Raw genomic sequence first — 20040 nt, 5'->3', positions numbered from 1 at the left:
TTCTTCAGGGGGTTCCGTTTGAACCCTTACATTCCGTTGATATTAAGTTATTATCTTGGAAAGTTTTGTTTTTGGTTGCAATTTCTTCTGCTAGAAGAGTTTCAGAATTATCTGCTCTGCAGTGTTCTCCTCCTTATCTGGTGTTCCATGCAGATAAGGTGGTTTTACGTACTAAACCTGGTTTTCTTCCGAAAGTTGTTTCTAACAAAAACATTAACCAGGAGATAGTCGTGCCTTCTTTGTGTCCGAATCCAGTTTCAAAGAAGGAACGTTTGCATAATTTGGATGTTGTTCGTGCTCTAAAATTCTATTTAGATGCTACAAAGGATTTTAGACAAACATCTTCCTTGTTTGTTGTTTATTCTGGTAAAAGGAGAGATCAAAAAGCAACTTCTACCTCTCTCTCTTTTTGGATTAAAAGCATCATCAGATTGGCTTATGAGACTGCCGGACGGCAGCCTCCTGAAAGAATCACAGCTCATTCCACTAGGGCTGTGGCTTCCACATGGGCCTTCAAGAACGAGGCTTCTGTTGATCAGATATGTAAGGCAGCGACTTGGTCTTCACTGCACACTTTTACTAAATTTTACAAGTTTGATACTTTTGCTTCTTCTGAGGCTATTTTTGGGAGAAAGGTTTTGCAAGCCGTGGTGCCTTCCATCTAGGTGACCTGATTTGCTCCCTCCCTTCATCCGTGTCCTAAAGCTTTGGTATTGGTTCCCACAAGTAAGGATGACGCCGTGGACCGGACACACCGATGTTGGAGAAAACAGAATTTATGTTTACCTGATAAATTACTTTCTCCAACGGTGTGTCCGGTCCACGGCCCGCCCTGGTTTTTTAATCAGGTCTGATAATTTATTTTCTTTAACTACAGTCACCACGGTATCATATGGTTTCTCCTATGCAAATATTCCTCCTTTACGTCGGTCGAATGACTGGGGAAGGCGGAGCCTAGGAGGGATCATGTGACCAGCTTTGCTGGGCTCTTTGCCATTTCCTGTTGGGGAGGAGAATATCCCACAAGTAAGGATGACGCCGTGGACCGGACACACCGTTGGAGAAAGTAATTTATCAGGTAAACATAAATTCTGTTTTTCGCGCCATTATTGTGCAGTTTCTTTTAAGTACAGTGCATGCAGATGCATGTGAGAGGGTCTGGTGTCCACTGAAAAAGTTCCTAGAAGGCTTGAAATACCCCCCTGGGAGAGTTGAAGTCACAACAAAGGCTGTGGCTGGGACTGTAGTGGGGTTAAAATTGCAAACGGCTCCGGTTTCCACATTTTAAGGGTTAACAGCTTGAAAATGGGGGTGCAATACTTTGAATGCATTAAGACACTGTGGTGAAAATTTGGTAAAGATTGGATAATTCCTTCATAGTTTTTCACATATTCAGTAATAAAGTGTGCCCTGTTTAACATTTAAAGAGACAGTAACGGTTTTGTTTTAAAACGGTTTTTGTACTTTATTAACCAGTTTAAGCCTGTTTAACATGTCTGTACCTTCTGATAGATGATGTTCTGTATGTATGGAAGCCAATGTGCTTCCCCCTTCAAATATATGTGACGATTGTGCCATAGCGTCCAAACACAGTAAGGACAGTATTGTCACAAATAGTAAGGTTGCCCAGGATGATTCCTCAGATGAAGGAAGTAGAGATAGTTCTACATCTTCTCCTTCTGTGTCTATACCAGTTATGCCCGCGCAGGCGACCCCTAGTACTTCTAGCGCGCCAATGCTTGTTACTATGCAACAATTGACGGCAGTAATGGATAACTCCATAGCTAATATTTTATCCAAAATGCCAGCATTTCAGAGAAAGCGCGATTGCACTGTTTTAAACACTATAGAGCAGGAGGGCGCGGATGATAATTTTTCTGTCATACCCTCACACCAGTCTGAAGTGGCAGTGAGGGAGGGTTTCTCAGATGGAGAAATTTCTGATACAGGAAGAATTTCTCAGCAGGCAGAACCTGATGTTGTGACATTTAAATTTAAATCAGAGCATCTCTGCGCATTACTTAAGGAGGTGCTATCTACTCTGGATGATTGTGACAATCTGGTCATCCCAGAAAACTTGTGCAAGATGGACAAGTTCCTAGAGGTCCCGGTGCACCCTGATGCCTTTCCGATACCTAAACGGGTGGCGGACATAGTGAATAAGGAGTGGGAGAAGCCAGGCATACCTTTTGTCCCTCCTCCTATATTTAAGAAATTGTTCCCTATGGTCGACCCCAGGAAGGACATATGGCAAACAGTCCCTAAGGTCAAGGGGGCGGTTTCTACACTAGCCAAACGCACGACCATTCCCATTGAGGACAATTGTGCATTCAAAGATCCTATGGATAAAAAATTGGAGGGTTTGCTTAAAAATATTTTTGTACAGCAAGGTTACCTCCTTCAACCTATTTCGTGCATTATTCCTGTCACTACAGCGGCGTGATTCTGGTTCGAGGAACTGGAAAAGTCGCTCAGTAGGGAGACTCCGTATGAGGAAGTCATGGACAGAATTCACGCACTTAAGTTAGCTAATTCCTTTATTTTAGACGCCGCTTTGCAGTTAGCGAGATTAGCGGCGAAAAATTCAGGGTTTGCAATTGTGGCGCGCAGAGCGCTCTGGCTAAAGTCTTGGTCGGCGGATGTATCTTCCAAGACAAAATTGCTTAATATCCCTTTCAAAAGTAAGACCCTTTTTGGGCCAGAATTGAAAGAAATTATTTCAGACATCACTGGGGGAAAGGGCCATGCCCTCCCACAGGATAGGCCTTTCAAAGCTAAGAATAAGTCCAATTTTCGTTCCTTTCGCAATTTCAGGAACGGACCGGCTTCTAACTCGGCAGCCTCTAGACAAGAGGGTAAAGCTTCCCAGACTAAACCAGCTTGGAAACCAATGCAAGGCTGGAATAAGGGTAAACAGGCCAAGAAGCCTGCTGCTGCTACCAAGACAGCATGAAGGGGTAGCCCCCGATCCGGGACCGGATCTAGTAGGCGGCAGACTCTCTCTCTTTGCTCAGGCCTGGGAAAGAGATGTTCAGGATCCCTGGACACTAGAAATAGTCTCTCAGGGTTATCTTCTAGAATTCAAGGAACTACCCCCAAGGGGAAGGTTCCACATTTTTCACTTATCTTCAAACCAAATAAATAGACAGGCATTCTTACATTGTGTAGAAGACCTGTTAAAAATGGGAGTGATACACCCAGTTCCAACTGTGGAACAAGTTCAGGGGTTTTTACTCAAATCTGTTTGTAGTTCCCAAAAAAGAGGGAACTTTCAGACCAATTCTGGATTTAAAAATTCTAAACAAATTTCTCAGAGTTCCATCGTTCAAAATGGAAACCATTCGAACAATTTTACCTGCAATCCAGGAGGGTCAATATATGACTACCGTGGATTTAAAGGATGCGTATCTACATATTCCTATCCACAAAGATCATCATCAGTTCCTAAGGTTCGCCTTTCTGGACAAACATTATCAGTTCGTGGCTCTCCCATTCGGGCTAGCCACTGCTCCCAGAATTTTCACAAAGGTGCTCGGGTCCCTTCTAGCGGTTCTAAGACCAAGGGGCATTGCAGTGGCACCTTATCTGGACGACATTCTAATTCAAGCGTCGTCTCTTTCCAAGGCAAAGGCTCATACAGACATTGTTCTAGCCTTTCTCAGATCTCACGGGTGGAAGGGGAACGTAGAAAAGAGTTCCCTGTCTCCGTCGACAAGAGTTCCCTTTTTGGGAACAATAATAGATTCTTTTGAAATGAAGATCTTCCTGACAGAATTCAGAAAGTCAAAGCTTCTAAACGCTTGTCAAGTTCTTCTCTCTATTCTGCAGCCTTCCATAGCTCAGTGCATGGAAGTAGTAGGGTTGATGGTTGCAGCAATGGACATAGTTCTTTTTGCTCGAATTCATCTAAGACCATTACAACTGTGCATGCTCCAGTAGACAGGATCACCTGTCTCAGGGAATGAGTTTCTGCAGACTAAAGTGGGTCATTGTCATGACCGACGCCAGTCTATCAGGCTGGGGCGCGGTCTGGGATTCCCTGAAAACTCAGGGTTTATGGTCTCAGGAAGAGTCTCTTCTCCCGATCAACATCCTGGAACTGAGAGCGATATTCAATGCTCTCCGGGCTTGGCCTCATCTAGCGAAGGCCGGATACTTAAGATTCCAGTCAGATAACATGATGACTGTAGCTTACATCAACCATCAGGGAGGAACAAGGAGTTCCTTGGCGATGAGAGAGGTATCCAAGATCATCAAATGGGCGGAGGATCACTCCTGCCACCTATCTGCAATCCACATCCCAGGAGTAGACAACTGGGAGGCGGATTATCTGAGTCGTCAGATTTTCTATCCGGGGGAGTGGGAACTCCACCCGGAGGTTTTTGCCCAGTTGACTCAATTATGGGGCATTCCAGACATGGATCTGATGGCGTCTCGTCAGAACTTCAAGGTTCCTTGCTACGGGTCCAGATCCAGGGATCCCAAGGCCACTCTAGTGGATGCATTAGTGGCGCCTTGGTCGTTCAACCTAGCTTATGCGTTTCCACCGTTCCCTCTCCTTCCCAGGCTTGTAGCCAGGATCAAACAGGAGAAGGCCTCAGTGATTCTGATAGCTCCTGCGTGGCCGCGCAGGACTTGGTATGCAGACCTGGTGAATATGTCATCTTTCCACCATGGAAGCTACCTTTGAGACAGGATCTTCTAGTACAAGGTCCATTTAAACATCCAAATGTAATTTCTCTGCAGCTGTCTGCTTGGAAATTGAACGTTTGATTTTATCCAAGCGTGGGTTTTCAGATTCAGTGATAGATACTCTGGTCCAAGCCAGAAAACCTGTGTCTAGAAAGATTTACCATAAAATATGGAAAAGATATATCTGTTGGTGTGAATCCAAGGGATTCTCCTGGAGTAAGATTAAAATTCCTAAGATCCTCTCCTTTCTCCAAGAAGGTTTGGATAAGGGATCGTCAGCGAGTTCTCTAAAAGGACAGATTTCTGCTTTATCTGTCTTGTTATACAAACGACTGGCAGCTGTGCCAGAGGTACAAGCTTTTGTACAGGCTTTGGTCAGAATCAAACCTGTTTACAGACCCCTGACTCCTCCTTGGAGTCTAAATTTAGTTATTTCAGTTCTTCAGGGGGTTCCGTTTGAACCCTTACATTCCATAGATATCAAGTTGCTATCTTGGAAAGTTCTGTTTTTGGTTGCTATTTCTTCTGCTAGAAGAGTTTCTGAATTATCTGCTTTGCAGTGTGATCCACCCTATCTGGTGTTCCATTCAGATAAGGTTATTTTGCGTACCAAGCCTGGTTTTCTTCCAAAAGTTGTTTCCAACAAGAATATTAACCAGGAAATAGTTGTTCCTTCTCTGTGCCCGAATCCAGTTTCAAAGAAGGAACGTTTGTTACACAATTTAGATGTAGTCCGTGCTTTAAAGTTCTATTTAGAAGCAACAAAGAATTTTAGACAAACATCATCCTTGTTTGTCGTTTACTCTGGTAAGAGGAGAGGACAAAAAGCTATTGCTACCTCTCTTTCTTTCTGGCTGAAAAGCATTATCCGATTGGCTTATGAGACTGCCGGACGGCAGCCTCCTGAACGAATCACAGCTCACTCCACTAGGGCTGTGGCTTCCACATGGGCCTTCAAGAACGAGGCTTCTGTTAATCAGATAGGTAAGGCAGCGACTTGGTCTTCTCTGCACACTTTTGCCAAATTTTACAAATTTGATATTTTTGCTTCTTCTGAGGCTGTTTTTGGGAGAAAGGTTTTGCAAGCCGTGGTGCCTTCTGTTTAGGTAACCTGATTTGCTCCCTCCCTTCATCCGTGTCCTAAAGCTTTGGTATTGGTTCCCACAAGTAATGGATGACGCCGTGGACCGGACACACCAATGTTGGAGAAAACAGAATTTATGCTTACCTGATAAATTACTTTCTCCAACGGTGTGTCCGGTCCACGGCCCGCCCTGGTTTTTTAATCAGGTTTGAAATTTTTTTCTTTTTCTTTATACACTACAGTCACCACGGCACCCTATAGTTTTCTCCTTTTTCTCCTAACTGTCGGTCGAATGACTGGGGGGCGGAGCCAGAGGGGGAGCTATATGGACAGCTCTTGCTGTGTGCTCTTCTTGCCTTTCCCTGTAGGGGAGGAGAATATTCCCACAAGTAATGGATGACGCCGTGGACCGGACACACCGTTGGAGAAAGTAATTTATCAGGTAAGCATAAATTCTGTTTTTGTATGTTTACTGTTCCTTTAATATTGGCTAAAATTTTAGCTTGGTGGTCAGTTAAATCAGCCGAGTGGTGCACCAATTAAAAAGCTCCTCTGGAGAACACTGAATACATAAATTAGTGAATATAGATAAAACTTGCAACATAAATCAATATTACTGTGGAATAAAACATTAAAACGTTTGTATTTTACCCACTCAGCCAACCATGAAATAGGCATACTAACCTTATGCACAAAAATATAATATTTGACTGATAGTCCTAGGAATTAGCCCTCACATTGTCAGTATCTGCACTCAGGGATGTGTACCGACTAAGGAAACAAGACAAAAAATACCCTTTTACGACTCTCAACCTGTATTGTTCAAGTCAGTTTATTTACCCAGCAGTCCCATATGTCCCAATATTTATCCATTCTGTCTTCATCTTTATTAACCAAATTGTTATTTTGTTTGTTTAATAAAATGTTAAAAATACAGTTGAATACATATGTTAAACTATAAAACGTGCACAAATTAAATGTTAATTTATGATTGCAATGACGTTTTTAGAGATTTAAAAGAATTATTTATCAAATTAACCAAATTATATAAAATTATTAATTGCACATTTGTTATGAATTCCTATTAATATCAAGTATAGAAAAAAGTTTAGAGGGACATGAAACCCAAACATTTTATTTTATAATTCAGAAAGAGTATAACATTTAAAAAACTTTCTCATTTATTTCTATCAAATTTACTTTGTTTTTTTAGTATCTTTTGTTACAAATCAGTTAGGTAGGCTCATGAGTGTGCATCTGCTTGGAACACTATTTGGCAGAAGTTTTGTAAGAATGTTTTAAACAATTTTATACATTTTTAAGAACACTAGATGGCAGTAGCAATTACACCATTTGCACACTACCTACTTAGGTAGCGATTCCACGTCAAATACAAATGCAGGTTGACTTTATTTTTCTAAAAATGCAGTAGTGCTTTCTATCACCCTTCTTAAACAAAACCCCAAAATGTGAGATTTTTTTTTAAAAAATGTTCTCCTGAGATATAGGTAATTACTTGTTGCAAGGGTAGCATAAAATATCTTTTCAGGGCAATTTTGGATTGTCCATAATTATCTTTTCTATACGAGCTTTACAGCTATACACAGTGTTATTGGAAAGCTTACCATCTGTTCTTTTTAGTTGAAATTCTTTTTTCTCTTGTTAAGTGTATCCAGTCCACGGATCATCCATTACTTGTGGGATATTCTCCTTTCCAACAGAAAGTTGCAAGAGGATCACCCACAGCAGAGCTGCTATATAGCTCCTCCCCTCACTGCCATACCCAGTCATTCTCTTGCAACTCTCAACAAAGATGGAGGTCGTAAGAGGACTGTGGTGTTTTATACTTAGTTTATGTCTTCAATCAAAAGTTTGTTATTTTTAAATGGTACCGGAGTGTACTGTTTATCTCAGGCAGTATTTAGAAGAAGAATCTGCCTGTGTTTTCTATGATCTTAGCAGAAGTAACTAAGATCCTTTGCTGTTCTCACATATTCTGAGGAGTGAGGTAACTTCAGAGGGGGAATAGTGTGCAGGTTTTCCTGTAATAAAGTATGTGCAGTCAAAATATTTTTCTAGGGATGGAATTTGCTAGAAAATGCTGCTGATACCGAAGTAATGTAAGTAAAGCCTTAAATGCAGTGATAGTGACTGGTATCAGGCTTATTAATAGAGATACATACTCTTATAAAAGTGTATTTTAAAATGTTTGCTGGCATGTTTAATCATTTTTTACATATGTTTGGTGATAAAACGTATTGGGGCCTAGTTTTTTCCACATGGCTGGCTTGAATTTTGCCTAGAAACAGTTCCCTGAGGCTTCCCACTGTTGTAATATGAGTGGGAGGGGCCTATTTTGGCGTTTTTTTGCACAGCAAAAATTACAGACACAGACATCCAGCTTCTTCCTGCATGATCCAGGACTTCTCTGAAGGGCTCAAAATTCTTCAAAAGTCGTATTGAGGGAGGTAAAAAGCCACAGTAGAGCTGTGGCAGTTGTTGTGACTGTTTAAAAAACGTTTTTGTCATTTGTTATTCCGTTTTTGGTATTAAGGGGTTAATCATCTATTTGCAAGTGGGTGCAATGCTCTGCTAACTTATTACATACACTGTAAAAATTTTGTTAGTGTAACTGCATTTTTTCACTGTTATTTCAAAATTTGGGAAAATTTGTGTTTCTTAAAGGCGCAGTAACGTTTTTTATATTGCTTGTAAACTTGTTTTAAAGTGTTTTCCAAGCTTGCTAGTCTCATTGCTAGTCTGTTTAAACATGTCTGACACAGAGGAACATACTTGTTCATTATGTTTGAAAGCCATGGTGGAGCCCCATAGGAGAGTGTGTACTAAATGTATTGATTTCACCTTAAACAGTAAAGATCAGTCTTTATCTATAAAAGAATTATCACCAGAGGGTTCTGTCGAGGGGGAAGTTATGCCGACTAACTCTCCCCACGTGTCAGACCCTTCGCCTCCCGCTCAGGGGACGCACGCTAATATGGCGCCAATTACATCAGGGACGCCCATAGCGATTACTCAGAGGTATTATCTAGATTGCCTGAATTAAGAGGCAAGCGCGATAGCTCTGGGGTTAGGAGAGATACAGAGCGCACAAATGCTGTTACAGCCATGTCTGATACTGCGTCACAGTATGCAGAACATGAGGACGGAGAGCTTCAGTCTGTGGGTGACATCTCTGACTCGGGGAAACCTGATTCAGAGATTTCTAATTTTAAATTTAAGCTTGAGAACCTCCGTGTATTGCTTGGGGAGGTATTAGCTGCTCTGAATGACTGTAACACAGTTGCAATTCCAGAGAAATTGTGTAGGCTGGATAGATACTATGCGGTGCCGGTCTGTACTGACGTTTTTCCTATACCTAAAAGGCTTACAGAAATTATTAGCAAGGAGTAGGATAGACCTGGTGTGCCCTTTTCCCCACCTCCTATATTTAGAAAAATGTTTCCAATAGACGCCACTACACAGGACTTATGGCAGACGGTCCCTAAGGTGGAGGGAGCAGTTTCTACTTTAGAAAAGCGTACCACTATCCCGGTTGAGGACAGTTGTGCTTTTTCAGATCCAATGGATAAAAAATTGGAGGGTTACCTTAAGAAAATGTTTATTCAACAAGGTTTTATTTTACAGCCCCTTGCATGCATTGCGCCTGTCACTGCTGCGGAGGCATTCTGGTTTGAGGCCCTGGAAGAGGCCATCCAGACAGCTCCATTGAATGAAATTATTGACAAGCTTAGAACGCTTAAGCTAGCTAACTCATTTGTTTCTGATGCCATTGTTCATTTGACTAAACTAACGGCTAAGAATTCCGGATTCGCCATCCAGGCGTGTAGGGCGCTATGGCTTAAATCCTGGTCAGCTGACGTGACTTCAAAGTCTAAATTACTCAACATTGCTTTCAAGGGGCAGACCTTATTCGGGCCTGGCTTGAAGGAAATTATTGCTGACATTACTGGAGGGAAGGGTCATACCCTTCCTCAGGACAGGACCAAATCAAAGGCCAAACAGTCTAATTTTCTTGCCTTTCGAAATTTCAAGGCAGGAGCAGCATCAACTTCCTCCGCTTCAAAACAAGAGGGAACTGTTGCTCATTCCAGACAGGCCTGGAAACCTAACCAGTCCTGGAACAAGGGCAAGCAGGCCAGAAAGCCTGCTGCTGCCCCCAAGACAGCATGAAGGAACGGCCCCCTATCCGGAAACGGATCTAGTGGGGGGCAGACTTTCTATCTTCGCCCAGGCGTGGGCAAGAGATGTTCAGGATCCCTGGGCGTTGTAGATCATATCTCAGGGATATCTTCTGGACTTCAAAGCTTCTCCTCCACAAGGTAGATTTCATCTTTCAAGGTTATCAGCAAACCAGATAAAGAAAGAGGCATTCCTAAGCTGTGTGCAAGACCTCCTAGTAATGGGAGTGATCCATCCAGTTCCGCGGACGGAACAAGGACAGGGATTTTATTCAAATCTGTTTGTGGTTCCCAAGAAAGAGGGAACCTTCAGACCAATCTTGGATCTAAAGATCTTAAACAAATTCCTCAGAGTTCCATCATTCAAAATGGAAACTATTCAGACCATCCTACCCATGATCCAAGAGGGTCAGTACATGACCACAATGGACTTAAAGGATGCCTACCTTCACATACCGATTCACAAAGATCATCATCGGTTCCTAAGGTTTGCCTTTCTAGACAGGCATTACCAATTTGTAGCTCTTCCCTTCGGGTTGGCCACTGCCCCGATAATTTTTACAAAGGTTCTGGGCTTCTGGCGGTTCTAAGACCGCGAGGCATAGCGGTGGCTCCGTATCTAGACGACATCCTGATACAGGCGTGAAGCTTTCAAATTGCCAAGTCTCATACAGAGATAGTTCTGACATTTCTGAGGTCGCGTGGGTGGAAAAGAGTTCTCTATCACCACTCACAAGAGTCTCCTTCCTAGGGACTCTTATAGATTCTGTAGAGATGAAAATTTACCTGACGGAGTCCAGGTTATCAAAACTTCTAAATGCTTGCCGTGTCCTTCATTCCATTCCACGCCCGTCAGTGGCTCAGTGCATGGAAGTAATCGGCTTAATGGTAGCGGCAATGGACATAGTGCCATTTGCGCGCCTGCATCTCAGACCGCTGCAATTATGCATGCTAAGTCAGTGGAATGGGGATTACTCAGATTTGTCCCCTCTACTAAATCTGGATCAAGAGACCAGAGATTCTCTTCTCTGGTGGCTTTCTCAGGTCCATCTGTCCAAGGGTATGACCTTTTGCAGGCCAGATTGGACGATTGTAACAACAGATGCCAGCCTTGTAGGTTGGGGCGCAGTCTGGAACTCCCTGAAGGCTCAGGGATCGTGGACTCAGGAGGAGAAACTCCTCCCAATAAATATTCTGAAGTTAAGAGCAATATTCAATGCTCTTCTAGCTTGGCCTCAGTTAGCAACACTGAGGTTCATCAGATTTCAGTCGGACAACATCACGACTGTGGCTTACATCAACCATCAAGGGGGAACCAGGAGTTCCCTAGCGATGTTAGAAGTCTCAAAGATAATTCGCTGGGCAGAGTCTCACTCTTGCCACCTGTCAGCGATCCACATCCCAGGCGTAGAGAACTGGGAGGCGGATTTTCTAAGTCGTCAGACTTTTCATCCGGGGGAGTGGGAACTCCATCCGGAGGTGTTTGCTCAACTGGTCCATCGTTGGGGCAAACCAGAACTGGATCTCATGGCGTCTCGCCAGAACGCCAGGCATCCTTGTTACGGATCCAGGTCCAGGGACCCGGGAGCAATGCTGATAGATGCTCTAGCAGCTCCTTGGTTCTTCAACCTGGCCTATGTGTTTCCACAGTTTCTTCTGCTCCCTCGACTGATTGCCAAAATCAAACAGGAGAGAGCATCAGTGATTCTGATAGCGCCTGCGTGGCCACGCAGGACCTGGTATGCAGACCTAGTGGACATGTCATCTCTTCCACCATGGACTCTGCCTCTGAGGCAGGACCTTCTAATACAAGGTCCTTTCAATCATCCAAATCTAATTTCTCTGAGACTGACTGCATGGAGATTGAACGCTTGATTCTATCAAGGCGTGGCTTCTCCGAGTCAGTCATTGATACCTTTAATACAGGCTCGGAAGCCTGTCACCAGGAAAATCTACCATAAGATATGGCGTAAATATCTTTATTGGTGTGAATCCAAGAGTTACTCATGGAGTAAGGTTAGGATTCCTAGGATATTGTCCTTTCTCCAAGAGGGTTTGGACAAAGGCTTATCAGCTAGTTCTTTAAAAGGACAGATCTCTGCTCTGTCTATTCTTTTGCACAAGCGTCTGGCAGAAGTTCCAGACGTCCAGGCATTTTGTCAGGCTTGGGTTAGGATTAAGCCTGTGTTTAAAACTGTTGCTCCCCCGTGGAGCTTAAACTTGGTTCTTAAAGTTCTTCAGGGAGTTCCGTTTGAACCCCTTCATTCCATTGATATTAAACTTTTATCTTGGAAAGTTCTGTTTTGATGGCTATTTCCTCGGCTTGAAGAGTCTCTGAGTTATCTGCCTTACGTTGTGATTCTCCTTATCTGATTTTTCATTCAGACAAGGTAGTTCTGCGTACCAAACCTGGGTTTTTACCTAAGGTGGTTTCTAACAGGAATATCAATCAAGAGATTGTTGTTCCATCATTGTGTCCTAATCCTTCTTCTAAGAAGGAACGTCTTTTGCATAATCTGGACGTAGTCCATGCCTTGAAGTTTTACTTACAGGCTACTAAAGATTTTCGTCAAACATCTGCCCTGTTTGTCGTTTACTCTGGACAGAGGAGAGGTCAAAAAGCTTCGACAACCTCTCTCTCCTTTTGGCTTTGGTGCATAATACGCTTAGCCTATGAGACTGCTGCACAGCAGCCCCCTGAAAGGATTACAGCTCATTCTTCTAGAGCTGTGGCTTCCACCTGGGCCTTTAAAAATGAGGCCTCTGTTGAACAGATTTGCAAGGCTGCGACTTGGTCTTCGCTTCACACCTTTTCAAAATTTTACAAATTTGACACTTTTGCTTCTTCGGAGGCTGTTTTTGGGAGAAAGGTTCTACAGGCAGTGGTTCCTTCTGTTTAAGTTCCTGCCTTGTCCCTCCCATCATCCGTGTACTTAAGCTTTGGTATTGGTATCCCACAAGTAATGGATGATCCGTGGACTGGATACACTTAACAAGAGAAAACATAATTTATGCTTACCTGATAAATTTATTTCTCTTGTAGTGTATCCAGTCCACGGCCCGCCCTGTCCTTTTAAGGCAGGTCTAAATTTTAATTAAACTACAGTCACCACTGCACCCTATGGTTTCTCCTTTCTCGTCTTGTTTCGGTCGAATGACTGGATATGGCAGTGAGGGGAGGAGCTATATAGCAGCTCTGCTGTGGGTGATCCTCTTGCAACTTCCTGTTGGGAAGGAGAATATCCCACAAGTAATGGATGATCCGTGGACTGGATACACTACAAGAGAAATAAATTTATCAGGTAAGCATAAATTATGTTTTTTATTTTGTTCCATCACAGCATATGAAATACATAAATTACGTCTTGAGTGTCTCATAGCATATGACAAGTGTTACAGTTTAAACATATCAATAGATCATTAACAAATAACATAAAAGAAAAATTGTCCGTAGCAGCAGTTAAAACACTTTTCTTTTCTTTATTCAGCTTACATTCAGCTTTATGTTTAAACAAGAACAAAAACCATAAACAAGCTTCACATGCCCTTAGCATACAAATAAGCTGTTAAGTATAAGTAAACAAAAACCAGTCACATTTATTCCATGGTCCTATGAGATTGGCTTCAAAATATAATCTGTTGATTGTCGTAAGAGTTCTTTACATACTCCTAAAGCCATATCCTTATGTACCTATCAACAATGCATCAACAATGCAGCATTGAGGATTTACCTGCTATATTTGGACAACCAATTCCTTTTAAGATACAGGAACATTTAACTGTTTCTTATGTATAAATAAGTAATATAACATTTAAACTAACTATATGTGAACTTCAAGTATGCATTTAGAATATATTTATTACATCATATGGATCATGTGTTTCAATTAAATGAAATTTTGCTATTCATTAAAATGGACAGGACCAAACCTCCACATTCTAAAAGCAAGAGGACATCTATGACTCCATCAAAATATGTATCCCACTCTACTTTCTACTGAGATTGATTCATAATCCAGTAGAACCATACCCTCTGGAATTGTTCTGTTTCACCATGAATCCAGGCTACCCTTTCCGACATATTATATATGTGTTGAGTTTTATCTAATATTTCCTGCCAGGCAGGTGGGCTTGTCTTCCAATGTCTTGCTATACACATCCTTGTGGCTGTGCATAAGATCTTAATACATTTATTAATGGTTGGATTTAAATGAGGGATTCCCTGATTCAGAAGTGCTTGGGAGATGGTAAGGGATATAGGTTCATCTAGTACCTGACTTAATAAATCATTCATTTTTTTCCAAATATCCTGTATTTGAAGGCAATCCTACCACGTGTTTATAGGAGCTGTATTCTCCGCACCCTCTATAGCAATTGTTAGATTTTGTAGGTAAGTAGTGAAATGTTTTCAAAGGTGTCAAATACCATCTGTATGAAGTTTTTATACTATTCTCCCTGAGATCTGTGCTCAGCAGACCTCTGCAGGTGTCATAGAATTTGATCCCAATCTTTCTTTGGAAGGGTTATCCCCATGTCTGTCTCCCATTTCATAGCTATGTTAGATTTGTTTTTGTTTTTGCTGTCTTGCAAGGCTAGGTAAAGTTTGGAGATGACCTGTTTCTCTCTAGAAGTACTCTTGCATATGCACTGTAGTGTTCTGTTTCTTCTCGCGTGTTATATCATATTTACCTAGTGTGGAGGATATCTGTAAATATATGTACCAATGTAGCTTCCTGTAATTGCTGATGATGCGGTTTTTATCTATATAATCAGCCACTCTATATAATCCCTTGTTTGTCCATTTCCGAACTTGACTGTGTATTTCCTTAGGTAAAATGTATCTTATCGGCTTTATCCAGGTTTTGGGAGGTATCAAGTTTGTTGTTTTAGTGATTAATTTCCGTGTCATCATCATATCTATAGTGGTCGTTTCCCCCACCTGGATCCCACAAAAAGTCCTCAGGATTTTCTCTGTCATATAAGTCTGTCTCAATCTTTGTCCAGAGTACCACTTGTGTTTGTTTGTTTGTTTGTTTAGCAAAGTAGTCTGAGCAATTCTAGCTGCCTGGTAATAATCTTTGAGGTTTGGTATCCCCACTCCCCCCAATTGTCTGTGCTGGGTTAGTATGTGTAAGGCAATTCTAGCTGTTCTATCTCCTCTCAGAAATTATATAAGTTCTGACTGCATTTTTTGTAGATCTGGGAAAGAGATTTTAATAGGCGGAGCTCTAAATAAATATAGTAAACTAGGCAATACATTCATTTTTATTGCTGAGAGGCGCCCATACCACAAATAAGTTCCCTTTTTCCACTTTGAGAGGTATAATGTGTATAATTTATCCTATAGAGCTTTTCATATGAGTCTGAAATCTTTATCCCTAAATAAGTAAGGGAATATTTGGTCCATGTTATATCAAAATTAATTTCTATTAATTTTTTGGTATGTGAGGGAACAGAAAGAAACAGTGCCTCACACTTCCTGTAAGGTCTGGTATAAGTTAGTCAGAGAGTGTAGCGGGTCTGTTAAGGTCAGGAGGATATCCTCAGCAAATAGTGAAAGTTTATATTCAGAGTCTTTAATTTTGATCCCTCGTATTTCTTTAGTGTTTCATAAGCATGCAGCCAGTGGCTCTATGCACAAAGCGAATAAAAGCAGCGACAGAGGGCACCCCTGTCTAGTCCCATTTTTAATATCTATTGATTTAGATTGGAAGTCTGCCGCACTTATTGTTGCTGATGGATGGGAGTAGATACCCCTGATTGCCTATATGAACGCTCCCTTGAATCCCATCTCTGCCAAAACTTCAAACATTTATGTCCAGTCTATTCTATCGAACGCCTTCTCCGCATCCAGTGATAGGAGAAGAGAAGGCATTCCTGTCTGTTTTAAGTTTTCCATCAGGTCTATTGTTTTTCGTATGTTGTCTGGGGCTTCTCTGTCCTGAATAAATCCGACTTGGTCCAGATGTATAAGATATGGGAGTATTTTCTTGAGTCTATTGGCCAGCACCTTAGTCAGGATCTTAATGTCCTGGTTGATCAGTGATATTCGTCTGTAACTTTGGCAAAGTAGAGGCTTTTCCCCTGGTTTAGGAATAACTATGATCTTGGCCCTAAGAATGTGTGTCTGTATACTTTCTCCCTTCATGACGTTGTTAAAGAATTTCTGGAGATGTGGTACCAGTGTCATTTTAAACATTTTATAATACTCACTAGGGAAGTCATCTGGACCTGCCGCTTTACTCTTTAATAACCTCTAGGATCTCCCGGGATGTAATCTCAGCGTTTAAGATGTCGTTATCGGCGGGCTCGATAATATTAGCTGTCTGTAAGAATTGTGTCCTAAGGCTTTGTGGTTGATTCGTATTTTGTACTTTTTGACTGTCATAAAGGGATTCATAATATGTGGCAAAGGTTTTGGAAATATCTTGTGGATTTGATGTTTGGGATCCATCCCATTTTTGTAATTTTGGGATAGAGTAGAATTTTGTTCTCTCTCTCAGTTTATTCGCTAAGTATTTATCAGGCTTATTAGAGAACAAAAAATAATTGGCGTTTAATTTCTGGATGGCCCTCATTGCTGCGTCATTCAAAATTTTCGCTAATAAGCTTAGTTTTGTTTGAAGTGTTCTGAAAGTAGCGTCAGAATGAGATTGTTTATGCTGTTCCTCTAATATGTGTTTATCTGATTGGAGTTGGTCAATTGCCTTATTGGATATTTTAGTGAGTCTAGCTTTCTCCGCCCATGAGTAGATAGGATTAGCTGTGGAATGTTTATTAATTTGCCAGCATTCTTTCATTATTTTTAGTTGTGTATTGTGGAATTGGACATTTTTAAGGATGCTTGGGTCAAATGACCACGATTTTTGTCTCTGAACATTAATTATACCCGTCATGTTGAATTGAACTATTGAATGATCCAACCAGACACATGGGTGTATGAATGCATGAGTAATATTTGGGACCAAGATCTGGCTCACTAGTACATAATCCAGCCTGGAGTAAGTTTTGTGCGCATGTGAATAGAAAGTGTGTTCCGTCGTGTTCCCATATAGTGTTACCCATGAGTCTATTAAATGATGTGCCTACAGGGAATTTCTAATTGATTTTGATATTGAATTTTGTCTGTGTTGTTTTTTTGTAATGTTTTTTCGTCCCATGTTAGGATGAGGTAGTAAAGTGATGTTAAAGTCTCCTGCAAGTATTATCCTGGTATGGGACCACTGTGTTAGATGCTGGGAAATTTGGTGAAAAAAAGGAGTGTTGTTGTTCATTAGGTGCATATACATTACACAGGGTGACTTTAGTATCTTGTATTCTACCCCTTACTATTAGAAATCTACCTTCTGGATCTCTAACAATTTCTTCTGTTGCAAATTGGAGGGAAGAGTGTAGAAGGATTGATACCCCTCTTTTCTTTTTTGTTTGTTATAGAGTGATAGTGAATAGGGAATTGCTTATGCCAATAATCAGGGATCAGAGATTGAGTGAAGTGTGTCTCCTGTAAAAATATTATTTTAGCTTTTAGTTTGAAATATTGGGTGACTGCTAGTTTACGTTTTATGTTAGTGTTGAGGCCTCTCACATTATGTGAGATTATCGTGAGATTAGGTGTCATTGCTAGGGTGAATTACTCGATTCGTCAACATATCTCCATATACAAAATTCAAAAGGCATAGTGTTTCTACAGTATTGATCCCTATCCATGAAACCAGAATGATCCTATAGTTCACATATAAAAAAAAAAACTAACAATAAACAAATTATAAATCTGAGTACAAAACAGGAATAAAACCTGAGGATAAACTAAAATCATTAACAATTTATCAGCAGCACATTGTGATGCAGTTTAACATATCTAACATTAGATTTAATAACAAAGGTTAACAGGAAACATTCTCTCACAGCTAATCAGCTTTCAGGAAATATAAAACATGGTATTTTGCTTATTTGTATTTGAGAGGTATTCTCTCTCTTAACTTAGTAGCTATAGTCCTAAGAGCAGTTGCTGTCCATTAATGTATTGTGACATTTTTATATATTATACTGCTCAGTCCCACATAAGATACCCCTAGAATTAAAAGGGTTTAGGAGACAGTTAGAGTGAAGGAAGGAAGAAAATTGGTTAACATTGCATATTCATCCGTCCCAAAATTCTCCACTAGTCCATGTAGTAATGATAGGCCAGCTTGAAGTTGTTATCCCCCTAAGGATTGTCATTTTGATTTCTTCTTGTTGACCCTAGACCATTTGGGTCTTTTATGGGTATACTCTCTTAGTGGTATGGACTCTCCTTTTGGGTCTTGGGTATCTGAGGGCAGTTCTGGAGGATCGATTTTCAGATAAGAACATATTTCTGGGATGTCTTGTCGGTTCCTGATTGACAGCACTTTTCCATCATGATTAATGTGCAAAGCAAACGGAAACCCCCAGCGATAGTTCACCTGATTTTTGCAAAGTAAGAGAGTAAGAGGCCTGAGTGCACTCCTTCTTTGTAGGGTTCTGACGCATAAGTCCTCGTGGAACTGAACCACTGAGCCTTGGAACTTGAAGGTTCGATTCTTTCTTGCTGCTTGAAGAATGGATTTTTTTTCCGGGAAATGTAGCATCTTAACAATCAAATATCTTGGCGGGTAGTCCCCCTTCGGCTTTGCTCTAAGGGCCCAATGTGCCCTTTCCATTTGAAAGGCATCTGCTTAATTTTGGACTGTGATGTACTGAAAGAGTTGCTTTAAGTAATCTTTAAGATCCGGTTGTGATATAGATTCTGGGATTCCCTTGAGTCTGATGTTACATTGTCTGGTACGATTTTCTAGATCTTCTAATTTGTCATTTAGGCTATCAATATCTTGTTGATGTGTTAGTACCTGGTGAGAGATAGTGTCCATCTTTTCTTCCGGGGAGTTTTCATTATCCTCCAGAATTGAGACTCGGGCGCCCAAATCTTGAATGCCTTGCCTTATTTCTGCTAGGCTATTCTTGACTGTATGTTTTTATTGCATCCATTTTTCCCCACATTTTTTCAAAGTTTATGTTGATATCTTGTTCTGAGACTAGATTTTTGATATCCACTTTCATAAGTGGTGACAAGTCACCTGAACAACCCTGAGTATTAGAGTCTAAGTCTGGCTCCTCATCCATGTCTATTTCTTGAGGGTTTGTCTGCTTTTCTCCTTTTGAGGATCTTAAAAAACATGCTTGCAGCTGCAGCTTTACCTGCTGATGTGGGCTTTTTTAATTTTCTTGCTGACATTATGGAGCAGATCTTGGAAATATATATGTATGTCACCAGAGCCTGGGTCCAGTAAATATTACTGTGTTCTCCCTTTGTCTTCCTGGGGGTTTGGTCCCTTATAATTAATTCCGCATATGATGCCACTCTGGAACTAGTTTTCACCTAGACCTCTCACATATGTCCCTTTTTCAATACTTGTTGTAGGTTAAGGCTTCCCTCTCAGAATTTGTTTAATAAATCTTATAGGACGGTTGTAGCAAGAAATACTATTATAGCATATTTATGGTTGACTCACTTTCACTGTCATGCCTATTTCTCCTTTGTAATCTTAGCGTCTACCAAGATAAGCACATTTAGAAAAATTGATGGCAGTGTTCATGTTTTATTCTGTGATCAGAGTAATTCTTATACTCGCATTGTTGAGCCTTAAAGTTTACCACAGGGCTGGTGTCGTGATAAGATTGTGAGTTTACTGTCTATAAGTTAGCCCCTTTCATTACGTGGCTTAGTTTATTATTTGTGCCCTTTTTATAGCTACTACCATAATTGCTGGTGTTGTTTTTAAGGGCCAGGAGATGTGTAGCCTTAAATGCCTGCATAAATCACTCCTACCTTCATGTTTGCTTTTGTTATGAGTGATATCATGGAATGGTCACAGCTCCGTATTTTCGCGCCACAGTGTGTGGCAAGATGGCGTTTTTTCACTCTGTTGCCGTATTCAGCAAGTCTCCAGAGGCATGTTACAGCCCTATAGCGGTTCTGTGTCCGCCTTCCGATTCTCAGACGAAGTTCCATTGTGCATTCTGCAACTGTTGTGAGGAGTTTTTTGG

General features: G+C 41.1%; 1 protein-coding gene across 1 annotated transcript in view; it reads left to right on the top strand.

The window, feature by feature from the left end:
* LOC128653290 (amine oxidase [flavin-containing]) overlaps positions 1-20040 on the top strand; it is a 372917-nt gene that overhangs the window by 232926 nt on the left and 119951 nt on the right. The gene's annotated exons all lie outside the window — the stretch shown is intronic.

Source organism: Bombina bombina, chromosome 3 (genome assembly GCF_027579735.1).
Source record: "Bombina bombina isolate aBomBom1 chromosome 3, aBomBom1.pri, whole genome shotgun sequence".
Lineage (NCBI taxonomy): Eukaryota > Metazoa > Chordata > Amphibia > Anura > Bombinatoridae > Bombina > Bombina bombina.
Note: the sequence above shows the minus strand (reverse complement) of the source record. Positions and strands in the feature narration are given on the sequence as shown.